A 15,215-nucleotide genomic window follows, 5' to 3' on the forward strand; every position below is an offset into this window, starting at 1 on the left:
GGGAGCAGAGTCTTCGTCAAGCCTTCTGGCTTTTTACTCTCTCCCATCCGAAAGGAAAATAAAATTACGGCACCGTTACGTTCTTCGAATCCACACGCATGGAGAGAAAGTTCACCAGCAGGTGGCAACGGATATCCACCATAAAAGAAACCCCGAGGATGAGGGACAGGCAACACGACACGCATCAAGGGAGATACGTGTCGTGTTGTCTTGTCTGTCCATCATTCTCGGGTTTTCTGTTATGTATAACCACACGCATATGCACACTTTCACTTTTGATGTCACCCATCCATTCTCACCTTCGGGAATAGCCACACGCGCCAACGCTTCCTTTGCAGAAACATCTTCCTTCCACAACCGCAGCCCCACCGCCTGGCGTCAGTCATCTGTCTTCCGATTATGGCGCCTGTGCAGAAAGTATATCCCATACGTCTCGACCAGCTCGCGTTTTTCCTCCCGTGCTTAACGGTGTCGCTATGAAGACAAACTATGGCTTCCTAATAACAACCTGGCGCAGCACGAGCGAAAGGTTACAGGTCATCCCTTCGTTCACAACTTTTGGAATGCTCCGCACTTTGCATAATCAGTTTTCCCCGAGAGTTTCGCATAGCCCTTTGAATCATGGCGGCGAACCGATGTTACGAAAGGCGGGAATTACTATGATGAGGTGCATTAAGCTGCTGAATGGGTGTTTAATATTTCGAGAAGAGGCGAATTGCTGAGACTCAACTAATCCATATGAATTTCCATCGTATACCGCAAATAACTCCATCGTTGTAGTGTGGCAGCGCGATCTTTTCGATTGGTACCACGTACAAAAAGTGTGGCCGCGTTGAACTAATCTCAGAAGTGCTTATAAACTAAATGTCAATGCCCTGTTGAACTTGCACCGTACAGAGCACGTCTTCTCTTCAAACTTGGAAAGCGAGACTCTCCGAACTGTAGTGAGTGTTGCGTCGTAGAGGACGTAGAACACATCCTTCTCAGGTGTCGAGCCTCTCTGGTGTGGACTCCCGAGCCCTCGACATGGCGAAACTGTTAGGTCCTCCGTCGTCCGACAAGGCGCTGAGGGCACTTGAAGATTTTCTACATACAACCGGGCTTATGGACATTCTATGACACGCTGAATATGTGCTGTGTGTGCCCCCAGCGATTCCGACATGTTACACTCACTTGGTCGAAACTTTTGAACTACATGTTGAACTCCATTATCATCTCTGTTCTTCTCTGGTCATCATCTCTTTGTTTTCTCATCATCTGTTTGTACTTTCTGCGTGTAAGCGTACTGGGGTAGCCAGTTCGACTTCGTCGAAACTCACATCCCCATTTTTTTTTCTTTATCGCATCAGATCACATCACTTGCACCAGATATTCCTTTGCTTTGTTTCCCTTTCATTTCATATTCCTGGACAGGCCTTCGTTTGAATCTATACCTTCGCCGGATTGCTGGATCTTCCATTTTTCGATATTTCAGCAAGTTTGCTATATATCTACTTCGTGCAGTGTGGAACATCATAATCGCCGTTTTCTTTAAATGCATGTTTTTCTTTCCAAGCCATTTTGGGAGATGCCTGAGCACGCGCAGAAACCGCACTCTGCACGAGGGATCGAGAAGACATACATTATATATAGTTATATTGATCGAAACACGAATGGAACGTTTACTAAAACCTTCGCCATACGATTCTCTATATAAATACACACACACACGCACACACACATATATGTATATGGATGAATAGAATCGCAAGAAATAAAAGAAAACCACCAGCTTGAAAGAAAACGGAACGAGCTCCATTACCTATTACCTACTATGCTTCTGTTGCAATAAAGGGATGGAAGATGTATGACATGCCAGACATATGCGCTGGAACTACACGATGGAATATTCGCGGAACAGCGAGATGGTGGCGCGATCGAGCTCGGTTAGAATCGTCGTCTTTGGATATGCATGTTAAATGCGAGGAGTCCTGCTGTGGGAATTTCTTACTCGTATGCGCAACCCGCAAACGGACAATATTTATCCGCGTCTCGAGACCTAAATAACGCAGTTAATAGTTAATTATTAATTGGTATTCCCGTTTCAACGTTTACTGGCCATGAAAGGTCAAAAGCAAATGGTAGTAGGGAAAGGTGGGGCAAGGTGAGACAGAAATTTTCAATTGAATATTAAATTTTTATTTTTCGTGTTGTTAAAACAAAAACAAAAACTAGCCATAGGCACATTATCAGGAGTCTAGAGCTTCTGACCTATACATACAGAACGGACGTAGCCGTTCTAAAATAAACACAGAACAAGAAATTCAAAAATGCAGATTGTCTCATCTTGCCCCAACCGTCAGGGCAAAGTGAGACATCGCGTGGGGCAAGGTGAGACACGCCGTGGTAATGAACTATACAATTTAGTTTTTGCAATTCAAGCAGACAAAATAAAGTCCCCTACACAACCCCCTTGAGCCCACCGCCCACACGATGAGCAATAAAACCACACAGAACCCGATCCTACTTTGCTCCACCGTCCTTTGCAAACAAGGCACCGCCAGTCTGATGTGTCGCTGGTCGCTCGCTTTTGCGCGCGCTTCTGCTTTGCTGGAAATATCCTAGGAAACACGAAAATTTGCTGGAAAATCCTAGGCAATATGTAAAAAAAAAAATCTCTAAGGAACAAGCATAAGGCCACCTAATAGTTGACTCATCCGTTTCTAAATTACATTGCATTTAAATAGCATTAAAATTTAAATTACATTACAGTGTCGTTTCTTGCCCCGTGCATTATGCATTAATTTGTCTGTTCAACACCGGATAACCAAGAGTGCCCATATTTTGCATGTATCCAGACGAATGAGTAAAGAAATAGGATGTGGACTTACATCGACAGAATAAGCCTCAGAAACGCTGCTGCACAGATGACAAGAAAAAGGACTACAGAAAATCGCGCCTTTTTCGCGGGTCTTTACATTCCAGACAGAAGTAACCGATTTTTTCCCCTTCAACGCATACACCAATCAGGATAATTCTCATATGCAATAAAGCGGACATGCAGAGCTACCTATGAGTAAAGTTTCAAGCCCATGGAGCAACGCGTCTCTGAGACAGGCGGCGTCGAGCAAAAAATGTAGCGTCTTGCCCCGTGCCTCATCTTGCCCCACCTTACCCTACGGCTGCAACGATCTCTCAATGGTACAATCGAACAATGGTAGCTGTGGTTATCCATAGCAGAAACTACCAAGCTGTTCGTTTTGTGTGTGTATGTGTGTGTTTTCCTTTCTCCAAGCTCGGGGAAACGTCAAGTCAGCTCGCTTGCATTTTACGTCTATGTTCAACACATAATGTTTGACATTTACTTATCTACGCGGTCATCCACTTTGCCAGACGTTTATAAAGTGACACTATTTACGATATCTTTGCCAGCTGCGCTTTATGCTAATAACAAAGCGTAGTGAGAAGGGGTGCGCGAATTGGAACTTTCCGCATACCGAAGCGAACAGTTATGTATCCGATTCGAATCGAGGCGATCCTAAACCCAATATACTCGAATAGCTCCGAATATATTCAAATAGAACACTCGTAAGCCAAAAAAAAAAAAAAAAAGAACGACAGAAGAGAGGAACAAAGTAAGCATTGCTTTGTACGAAGATCCGTGTATACCACGCAAACGTGTTTAGTTCGGTTATATAACTATATTCGCTCCGTATTCGCTTAGGGAGTACTATTCGCACCACCCTAGAAACGAGCTTGAAGGGAAAGCTGGTTTCTAGGGCCGTGCGAATAGCACTTTTAAAACCGAAGCGAATAGTTCTACCCCTCGAGTGAATGCGAAACGAATATAGTTATATAACCTAGTCAAACACATTTGCGTGATACACGTATACGGATCTTCGAAACAACAATAACAAAAACTTTATTTCGAGATGCGCATCATGAATAACAATAGTCGTCTCCTCGTCAGCCACAAAACGTATACCCTCAATCCACGTACTTTTCTGCCAACAAAAACGTCTCCAATCCAGCCAACGACAAGAAGAAGGCACACAAACATCAAAAGGCTAGCTATAAGACAGCAGAGAAATATCTGCTTGAACAATATATTCTCCTCTTCCTTGAACTCCCTGACAACAGTACACGTGTGTGCCACGATAGACTGAACGCGATGTTTTGTTTTGCCAATTCCCCCAGAGAGAAAAAAGGCTCGCCTCGTCGACGCTGCGGATAAGGGCTAATTAAGAATATGCTTCAGCACATCAGCATCCGTCAGGAATGCGAAATGTGCAGGCTGAAATTATCTTGCAGCCGCTAATTACGAAGACTCGCAAACCACAAACTTCGCGTCTCCCAGTGCGAGGAAGCAGAGAAGAATGTCACCGTTTGTGTCATGGAAGGACGGGTTTCTTCGAGGTCGTACTACTTCGAGCGTAGAGAAAGAAATAGGTGGGGATTCGTGACACTTGTGAGAACATGTACCTGATTGCGTTGCTACGTGGAAAAGTATTCTGCTGAACGGGGAAGCGTTGCCGCCTTTCATCCTTTACACACTAAAAGACATGACAGTTTCGACACTCTATGCTTTCTTACTGCCTTGGACCTCATGAATAATATTTTGCGCATTATTAATATTAATCCAACTTATGCCGAACCGTACTCCTCACGTACCTCATGTAATGTTGGGAACTAAAATCGCCTGTCACTACTTCGCCGTCTCATATTCTCTCGGTCGCGCTTGAAAGTGTTGTGCCAATATTGTATTTGAAGGTGGACCACGTGCTGCACGTGTTTATTACTCGAAAGAAATAGTATTGCAACACCTGGAGATTTCAGATGAGGTTAACCGCGGAGTGCTGATTTTAGACCCCTAAACCCCTGTTGACCCTTTAGACCCCTGTTGTGTGTCCCGTACAGTACTTTATGAGGCCCTATAGATATACTAGAGTAAGTAAAATTATATTTACAACAGAAAAAAAAAAAAACATGTAGACGCAGATAAAGACGCGTAAACAGTCTGCAAGTACCGACGATATTCAACTACGTACCTGTTGTATAGGCTATACTTGTGTCTCTGCAGGAATGCATCTGCCAAGCTCTGCGCTAGAGCTGTGGGGTACAGCACATCCTGTGTGTTGACCTTGTTGAAGTGATAATGACCTGTTGAAATACAAAGATATATTTTATTCAATACCTAGATTATCCTTCAGCTTTCTTTTTTGCAGGCTTAGTACTCTTCGACAGCTTTGGGTGAGGATATTTCGCTTCAATTCGACTGTTTGCGCCCTACTGTTTTATATTCGTCAGACAACCTTGTTCGCTCACCACGGTACGAAAGCCATTACATTAAAACATGGTACGTTACCGTTACGTTCAGGATCACTATGAATGGCAATCAGATACACATAAAAAATCAGGACGTCGGAGGCATATAAGAGTAACTGCGTCTTAAGGTCTACGTTCATCCTTCTTCAATGTCCGACATCCTTTAATTTTTCTTAACGACTCATACCTACGAAGTGCCCATTAAGAACAAGATGCTGCCTGTGAGAACGATAATTTGTCTTTGTAACTATCATAGCTGTTCCATTCTGTCGTCATGTCTATGCCCCTACAAATATCCCGGGACACTAATCACGTGAGAGCTTTGCATGGAGAAATATGAGACCAGACAGGGGAGAGGTTCTATTTTTTTTCTACAGGAAAAGTCAGCCAGAAAGGACGGCTTGCTATTCCTTGTTAAATAATTCCTTAGTCCGTATTCCTGGGGTAGTTAAGAGTAAGGCGATGTGGGGTCAGAGGTCGTCCGCCGTCCCACACACGGTGTCACAGGCTGCTGAGGAGACCGGTATCACGCAGGTAGTGGAGAAGCACCGCGGTTACACCGCTGCTCCATGTGCCAGGTAGTGTTGCGAGAGAGATGGAGTATCCGAGGCTGGCCAGGCGAGACTTGAACTTGTCGCGGAAGGATCTGGAACGGCGGCAGTCGGGAAGAAGGTGTCGAATGTCTGCCTCAACGTTGCAGGTAGAACATAAGGATGTGGCTTGCTTGTCCATTTTGAAGAGCAGTGACGGAGTGCGGGCGACGTTGAGGCGAAGCCGATGTATGACAGATTCTCCCCTCCTTGATACACGACTGCAGATAGTGTACTCCATCGTTGGGTCAATGGACCTCAAGAATGGGTTGGTCCTGGCAGCGTCCTTTGCAAACAGCCAACAGCCAGACAGGAACTACACCTATGGCTCCTACAAGTAATTCATAGTGGAACAGAACCGTAATCCTAAAATAACTCGAGGGCTCCTAGCTGTCCTTCTGAGGCTATCACCACACTTACAAGGAAGGGTGCTATAAACAAACCAGACTCGGTAATCATGACTTGAGAGTGTGCCACACAATTTAATAATAAGAAATATACGTGAACGTGCGCAACATTTAATTAATTGACTAACTAATTAGCTGCCTTGCAGGAAGAATATTACGAAATCCAAGTCATAAATTTATTTGTACAACTAGGTATAGTGAAGCTTTCCGCAACAATAGAATTTCATTTAGCTATTACGCCGTTCAGAGATAACTCCAATTAGATCGTGCGCGTGAACCGTTCGCGATATTGCTGTACGCTCTGTGGCGGCTATAAGACCATGCTGCTAATAAGTTAACGAGGCCTCCCTTTCCCCTCCCGCCCTTCCATCTTCTCTGATCCTCCAGTCTAGGCATTCCAACTCCTTCCCCCTCTCCTCCTCACGGTTGGCACACGATACGTATCATAGAGAGGTTGGATGCCGGTGACATTTCTCCGTGGCCATCGATCGCAAGGCACTCTAAACGGGTATGCGTCAGGAGCTACATCTTTCCCACTATACGGCTAGCCTTTCTTGTTCGTTCACTTGCCGCCGTACACAAGCTCGGCGGCTGGTTGGCTGGCGTGTCATTTGCCAGGCTGTCATCTTCTGTCACCCATGACTGTTTTGTGTTCCACAAAGAAGCCACATGCATTGTGTAGTGTGGACAGGATGTACATTCGAGAGCCTTGGCTGCGTTGTTAAGAAACGCATTTTAGTGGAGAACGCTGATTAAGAAGCCGGCCTTCTTCGAAAGTGGTCCTTTGAGGAAACTGGAAGCCGTGTCAAGTACCGTCGGCAAATGAAAATAAAAAACACCACTGAAGCTATTTACATTTATCAAGACCCAAGTTCTCACGCAGCTGACTGCATTTCTTCAGGCGTGAAGAAATGCAGTCCTGCACGCCCGAAGAAGTTCAGTCGGCTCCATGAAAGCTCGTGTTTTAATAAATATAAATCGCTTCAGTGGTGTGGTGACTATTAAAGTGGTCCTTTCAAAGGAAATCGTTACAGAAACTAATCACGCGTGTCTTTGCTTCTCCATAAAGTTCTTAAAAAGATAAAAACATTAAAACTACCGTGTTTATTATCGGACAAGCTTTCATGCAGTGGGCTGCATTACATCGGATATCAGGTGATCAAGGGATTCGAGATTAATTAGAGATTAGTTCGATTAGAGATTAGCATTAATTCGAGATTCGTTCCCGAGAGTCGGGAATCCGAATCCTAGTGCCCAAAACGGCGAATCGAATCTTTCGAATCCACCAAACACGTTTGTTTGTTTCTTTTTAAAATTGGCGCCTGCGGAGTCCGCCGAAAGCCTGATTGGCCGACGTGTGTTTTCTTTATTGATTGTTTACATTGCTCTGGGCTGACCAGCTCCCGTGGCTCAGTGGTTAGCGTGCTGGCCATGTCACGTCGAGACTGGGAGGTACCCGGGTTCGAATCCCGGTGCCGGCTGTGCTGTCTGGGGTTTTTCCTGGGTTTTCCTCAGACATATGTCGGCACAGTTCCCCTAGAAGTCGGCCCAGGGCGTCAGTCGTGACGTTGCCCACATACGTGAGGCCGACAACGGCAAGCCCTTTCACCACCACCACCTCTGGGCTGAAAGAGTTCAGGCAGGAACTCTTACATTATAAGTTTAAAAGTAACACGGTTCTGCTTTTGATTGTATCTTAGTTGTGTGGAAACAATGCAGACTCGAGAATTATGTATTTTCTATAGTCGATGAACAACATGTTAAATAAATATATACTATATGGGTGTGTTTCGTCCTGAAAGTGAAATTTGATTTAATCTGTTTTTCATTAAACAAAGGTATCATTCTCTGCTTCAAAACATTTTTCAGAAGAAGTGCTTTTTTCTTTTTTTATCTGGCTTTTTAGACTCTTTTTTAAGAAAGGATTCGAAAGATTCGAGATTCGTAAGATTCGTGGATTCGCAGAACCTTCCTTGGATTCGGATTCGGATTCGGATTCGGATTCGGATTCGGAAAATTATGGATTCGTCCCACCTCTACTCCAAACGCAGCTGTGGCCGACGAGTTTCGCACGCACAACAAACCGTTCTCTAAGGTTTAAACGTTAAGGATCAATAATTTTACAGAGAATCTCGTACATATTCTTTTGAAATATGGCAGCCGTCAAAAAAGCCGGACGGCGTCCACGCATCTCTCGATGGTCGGTCGAGTACATCCAAGACACCTTGAGAGACTTGTGTTGTGTCTGTTTGTTGTGTGTCTCAGCCTCAGAACCCCTACTTTCCATCATATCCCCGATATTCCCCGGTGACGTTGGAAAATTTTGAATTGATTTGAAGTTGTCCGTGGCGCAAGGACAACGATGATCAAACTGCGCCGGACAATGTTGCTTGTTATGTCCCAGGTTCAGTTTTAGTCGTATGTTTAAGTAGTCTTAAACTATAAAATGTCTACGTTTGAATTTGTCTAAACTTTATTGTTAGCGAGTGATAACGGGTTTTCATCGTAATACGTCGTTGCACACATCGTTAGGACACTGGGTTGTAGGTGATGTTGGGAAAACTGCGCTCACACGTTAAGGTGAGCTTCTCTGGAATACTTTTACCTGATAGTGAATCGCGAGCGTTTGCACCGATATATGCGGGGAAATACCATCAGTGGTGGTGTTGGTGGTGATGGTGATGGTGGTGGTGGTGGTGGTGAAAGGGTTCGCCGTTGTCGGCTTCACAGAGGTGGGCAACGCCGCGACTAACGCCTTGGTGAATGTGCGACCTGGGCCGACTTCAAAGGGAACTGTGTCGACATATGTCTGAAAGCTAAGGGGGGGAAAACCCAGGAAAGACCACAGCCGGCACCGGGATTCGAACCTGGGTACCTCCCAGACTCGACGTGACATGGCCATCACGCTGAGCACGCTAAGGGGCACCGTCGGACGTTCATTCCCATTCTAAGGCTGTCCTCCAAAATGAGAAAGAAAGAAAGGCGCAGCGCTGTACGGGCGCTATATTAAACGCTAACTTGCTGGTCTCGCTGCTGCTGAATATTGCAGCGCAGCTCTCATCACGTTCTCAAAAATGCGTATTACGCGCTCGCGCCGGAGCTCCTCGTAAAGCTGCCTTCCCCTCATCTCGCCTCTTACCGAGGCAAAGTACCCTTTACAGGGGAGCATTTCTCAAACGCGTGAAATCCCAACGGGCCCAACGCTACGAGTAGTGCTCGAGGACTTGGAAGTATTTTTGGACCTCGGCTTCATTCCTCATTTGTCGAAATCACGTCCTAACTTCTCGAGATAATCCATGGCGTCTCTCAGGCGCCACGATTTCACTTCCCTCGCCTCTGCACTTGAATAGAAATAAACCCGGAACACTTGCTGGAGTGAGACAGATTAATCGACCACTGTATTTGTCCGCATTTTTTTTTTCTACAGTGAAATTATGTGTTGAGCTGAAACTTTCCCGTAATTAATTACAATACGAATAATGCTGGTTGCAGTGTTGCTTGTGTGTGGGAGGGCATCGTTGCGTTAGAAAGCGATGAATAGGACCCACCGACGTCGGCAGCTGCGTAGGTCAGTCTGTAACAGCTGTTGAGAAGGAAGGCGAGAGCGAAGAGTTACAATGGCACAGAAACTAGTGCAGCAGCACGAAGATCAGGATTCGAAGATGGTGCTATAAAGCTGTTGCATTTAAACGCGTTTGACGGTATTCCGACAGATGCAGCTTTTTTTCTTCTTCTCCTTCTTTAGAACGTCCTTTAAATCTGCGGATAACTTTTCGGCTTCACTGAAAAATAATATAAGATGCTGGTAGTGGGTTACGGATTTTGCTGAATATATCGCAAATGTATTGCCTAAAAGGGCGCGTGCACATAAAGGTGAGATTCTACCTTGATAGGACGATTAGGCGTATTTCGATTAGGGGATTGGGGATTAGGGGAAGATTGGTTTATGACATCGCACCCGCTGTGCTGATGGAACTCACATCCTCCGACGCTGTCATTCATTGTGTATGTTCGTTGCGTATGTTCCTCTATGTAGATAGCGAGATGGTAAAAGCACACAAATGTTACAGAACGGAAACAGTTGCCAATGCACCTCTTTCGGCGAATACCTCGAGTACACGAGGTATCGTTAGCGTGGGACGTGCTTTACTTCATCAATGAAGGCAGGCGGAAAGAATGCTGATTTCTAACGCTCAACCTGCTGTGAATACAGTAGCACGAATTAGAAAAAAATCCTGTGGCATAGCTCTGGAGTATCGCCGTGCGTTCCGATTTTGTTCTGTGTGACATTAAAAGTTAACGCACGTCGAATAGAAAGCAACCTCATCCTTGAAACAACAGTACTTGCTATGTAGGAATGTAAAGAAGCGTATCCGCTCGAGTTCTAATGGGCTGCAATGCTGAAAGGGGACTTGGTCCTTTAAATTTTGGGGCGTGCGTTCGTGGTATAAGTTTTCTGCAAGTTTCGAAGATTGTTCTTTTTCTTCGAAATAGCGCTTTCGCTACAAAGCAGGGCAGAGTCCTTTAAAAAAAATGCCGTCCAACGTCCAATGTTCTAGCCCTATCGAATACGGCACACCAAACAGTACTTGCGGGTTACTGGCAAGGGTACCTAGCGTACGACGAGGTACGGAGAGTCAACGAGCCAGCTGACGTGGAAGCGCCTCCTTAACGCCGGAAAAATAAGAGGAAGTGTGTAGAGAGCGTCAAGTCCTGGGATGGCTTCACAAACATTAAAAAACACTGAAGATTTCTGGAAGAAAAGTAGCCGAAGCTCTTTGGCTGCACGTAGAACATGTGTTTATTCTGTATGAGCTTTGTACACGAAGAAGCATGACCCTCAGCGCGAAAGCTTCAGTGTCTTCTTTGGAATGTTCCTGGTAAATCAGGTTCGGACCTGGATTCGCAGCGCGCGATCACACTATTCTTTCTTGCTGGTTCTCCACATATACATCTACTACTCACTACCTACTCGAAGATCACAACGACCAAAAGGATAATAAGAAACTATAAAGACTCAGCCATCTTTTCTTTTTTTGCGCGTGTGAATTGACGAGCATTCCAACTGTCGGAACAGTTTACTGTGTGCTTCGGCAATGAGTAACAGAGGATGAGAAAAAATCAGCACAACACAAAACGGTTCCAAGCAATACTTCCCTTGTTGTGAGGCGTGGAACTGCTAGCATCACCGGTTCACCTGCATGAATTTCATCCGGTTCATCCCCATCTCATCATTCCTATGCGAGTATTCGCCGGAATGAGTGTAGATAACGATTGTATACATAATTATGTGGCGGTAAGTGCATAGGTATATGAGTGCCTGTTATCAACTCTTAGCGCGTGTTGACGGTTAATAAGTTTTCATTTAGCAAGCTATAGGACACTTTTGAATGTGCACCACACTGCGTACCTTTGCTTGAGATTAGTGTGAAGTATACGATTTCGATACGTTTAATCTTCTCAATCCGTTCAATCGCTGTCTCTATGCGATCTAAACATGCGATATGGCGTAGTCGGTAGTGGTACATCAGAGAACGCTACACACTGCGAAAATAAAACTTAAAAATGGGAAGCTTCATTTTTACGCCTACATTTCCGTAGGCACTCTGAGGCTTATATCTTTGCACGGTAAACGTCTTCGTAGGGGTTCGAGCACACTTCACGAGTAAACACACCCACTAAGCCATAGACGGCGACCAAACGGACACCTGTGCTTAGCCTGCTCTTATAGACCGTGCCCATATACGACGACACATATCAGCCCATCACGTCCATGCGAGTTTGCACGCAGCAAATATCTGCGACTGGAACGGTACAGAATCCCATAAAGCGTGAAATATTTAAAGACGTCGCAACAGCTGGAGCGTATTATACGCGCCAGACCGGACGTTCATGGGAGCGAAAGTTGATATTGCGTTTACGTCCAAGCAGGAAGAACCTTTCGGTGCGGTGACACGAGGAGAAAATTGCCTCTCGCGTCAGGGCGACGAAAGACTGCCCTATCGTGGAAGACGTGGGAGTTGATGCCCGTGTTCGGATGACACTGCAGCCTCCCGGAGGAATTCGCTGGACTGGACACTATTGAAAGTCAGCGAGGGAGCGTGATCGTATACGACGTTGACTTTCTAAACGAGGTAGTGTGCATTCGCGCGACGATGCATGTGGGGAATGAATGAGCTTGAGTGCACGCGTCGGAATGAGTGCGCGAGTTGGGCTCATTACAAACGCCTGCGGTGTAGGTACCAGAGTGGAAATGTGACGTGGATGTGTGACAACGCGACGTAGTCATTTAGAATCCGCAAATCATGCCCGACGGGATATGGACACGAGCCGTATTCCGGCTGCATAAAGCCTGTATTTGAAATCGCCTGCGGTGGTTGAGTGAAGCAGATAACATCCTGACTTTATAGGGCTGTTGCAGCGAAGTTTGCAAAGTCGAGCGCAGCGCCATTTCGAACCCCAGCGGCCACGGATCCAAACAGTAGGGAGTTTCACCAGCGGGTTCTGCGTGGTGTTTCAAGCAGTGTGGCGCCAAGGAAAGCTACAAGACTTGTAGGAGACCCACAGAAAAATCGGAGCGTCTTGCCAAGTGCGGACAACTCGAGACCATGTATTTCAAAGTGCCGCGTCGTCTGCTAAACTACCGCGCGTTGCATATTTTGGGGCGCTGATGTCGCTGCTCGCTCGCGCCACCTGGCACGCAGAAACAGGTCTACGTATATGCCCACCTGCGAAAAAGTGAGAGGAGGCATTACGCGAGGAATGCGCGTGCGTAAATCTGGGAAAGGGAACGAGCACCCGTGACTGTGTTAATAATGAACATGTGAAATGTGAAGCCTGCGTGGACAAAAAGCATGAGGTGAGCATGGACAGCGCAGTCGGATAAGGGCCGGCCCGCGTGGTGCGTGTTTCTGTGAATATTGCGCTGCGTAAAACTCTGCAGGGCCACGCACCGTGAAAGAATACGCCTGTCAAACCGCATGGGGCGTAAATCCTGCTGCTGTGTGCACAGTGGATTTGGCGTATGTGCTTTACGAAGTGTTGGCAACATTCTCCTCTCTTTCCTGTTCCGTCCCGAAATTGTTGTTTTTGCGTGCGTTCCATTGTAATTGATTTGCATTTCGTAAAATGGACCCTCACGAGCGAACGTTGTTGTGCTTGGAGATATCCTTCTGCAGCTTTTTCGTAAGAGCGGCCATTGCTAAAAAAGGAAGTAGGATGCTGGACCGGAACCAGAAGTGACTTGCTCCGCCGTGATTGGTTGCTATGGACGCCCATGAACTGACTGCTGCGTGAAATATCGAACCTGCTCTGATGCAGTGAATCACGCGCTACGAGCAGCTACGACGTACAAAATTTCGCGCTGGGCGTGAAAACTCAGCTTTTACGCAAGAAAAACGCACCATACGGGCCGGCCTAGAGAAAGAGAGAGAGGAGTCTGCTGAGCGCGACCGAGCTACCGAATGCCTCGCGTGAGGAAGAAGCGAGTGACGGCAGGTGTCAGCGAGTGTCTGTGAATGCTTATTTCGTGAAATGAAACTTCTATAGCGCGTATAGGACAGGGCATGGCAGGGGAGGGGAGAGATACTTCCATATTCAGAGGCTTTCAATATTATTAACCAAGTGATTCTTTAACGTCAGTCACATGGTGTCCACGCCTCGTTCCAGACTCCTGCCGCGCAGTTATGAATCATTGAGGGCGTTCTATGCCGCCCAATAGAGTCTGTCGTCTTAACAGTGCACGGCGACACTGAAAGGACAGCGCCGTAGACTATCTAAATATCTTAGTGTTCACCTAAAGGAAGAAAGTGTTATGCGATAGATCGCCTATCCGTCATGGCCTGGCGGACATGGACGCGCATTGGCAGCGTTACTTCGCTTTAGTCATCAATCTAATCATTTTGTGGATACTTCAGCACGAATTATTATTGATCGCCGCTTGCGGTACCGGCATGTGCATGATGACCTGAATAAAGCGAAACTGAAATTAGTGGGATGATCATGATGATCCTGATTAGGATGAGGATGATGATGAGAAGAGGGATGAGCATGTTCTAGGACTTGTCGACACGAGTTTCTTTCTCTCTCTCTCTTTTTTTTTTTCTTTTTTGCCGCGGACTTCTGTTGGCGCCCGCGTTCGTGCTGGAGTATGTTTCTATAGCCCGAAGTTCTCCTATATCCCTAAGAGCCACTTCTTCGGCAAGTACAGCTCCCGTCAACCTTAATAATAACACTGGAGAAAAATATGGTCTCGTTCCCGAGCGCGATTACAGCAACCCTTGTGGACATAAGGAAATCTTAACTGACCAAAATTATTCTGTTAGTTTAACGCAAGAATTTTGTTCACTTAACATTCCCCCGGTGCCCCAAGGGTGTCTGTTATCCCGCTGGGAAATGAGACCAAATTTTTCCCCCAGTGTTATTATTAAGGTTGACGGGAGCTGTACCTCATCCATGCCCTATAGTATGAGGGAAGAACAAGGGTGACGGTGAATCCCTTCAGAACATTCTTCAGAATACGCTTCAGTAGAAATATACCCGGCAGCGTTCGTTTACTAGGGTGGTCCAGCGTCGTGTAGTTAAGTCGCCGTCAAACGCGGTCGAGAGGGAAACAACCTCTGGAGCGGTTGTCACCTGCACGGTTGAAAGTTCAAGCTGAAAAAAAAAAAAAGAAAAAAAAAATCATACTCGGTCGTCCTAACGAAACAGAATTATTGTAAGGATTAAGCAATAAATCTGTCACTTGAGGACATAAAAACGGTAACTAACAATTCGTCGCCGAACAGGACGAAGGAACAGTAGCGGGGAAGGAATCTTGGGAGAGCTACAGAGCTACAAGCAGCTCCGCATAATGGAGCGTGCGGGGCCACCACAATAACGTCACTTGCTCCCTTTCTTTCTCTCTTTCTCGTTC

The 15,215-nt window shown here is 46.0% G+C and overlaps 1 protein-coding gene and 1 long non-coding RNA gene across 2 annotated transcripts in view; one reads left to right on the forward strand and one right to left on the reverse strand.

Annotated features, from left to right (window-relative positions):
• LOC135368476 (uncharacterized) overlaps positions 1–15,215 on the reverse strand; it is a 148,749-nt gene that overhangs the window by 62,307 nt on the left and 71,227 nt on the right. The window contains exons 2-3 of the long non-coding RNA XR_010414784.1: positions 5,028–5,139; positions 300–406 (exon numbers count right to left, since the gene is read on the reverse strand). This is a non-coding gene — a long non-coding RNA (uncharacterized LOC135368476). The remainder of the gene's footprint in view (positions 1–299; positions 407–5,027; positions 5,140–15,215) is intronic.
• Positions 1–15,215, forward strand: part of LOC135368472 (synaptotagmin-15-like) — a 93,199-nt gene that overhangs the window by 14,476 nt on the left and 63,508 nt on the right. The window lies entirely within an intron of this gene.

Source organism: Ornithodoros turicata, chromosome 9, assembly GCF_037126465.1.
Source record: "Ornithodoros turicata isolate Travis chromosome 9, ASM3712646v1, whole genome shotgun sequence".
Classification (NCBI taxonomy): Eukaryota; Metazoa; Arthropoda; class Arachnida; order Ixodida; family Argasidae; genus Ornithodoros; species Ornithodoros turicata.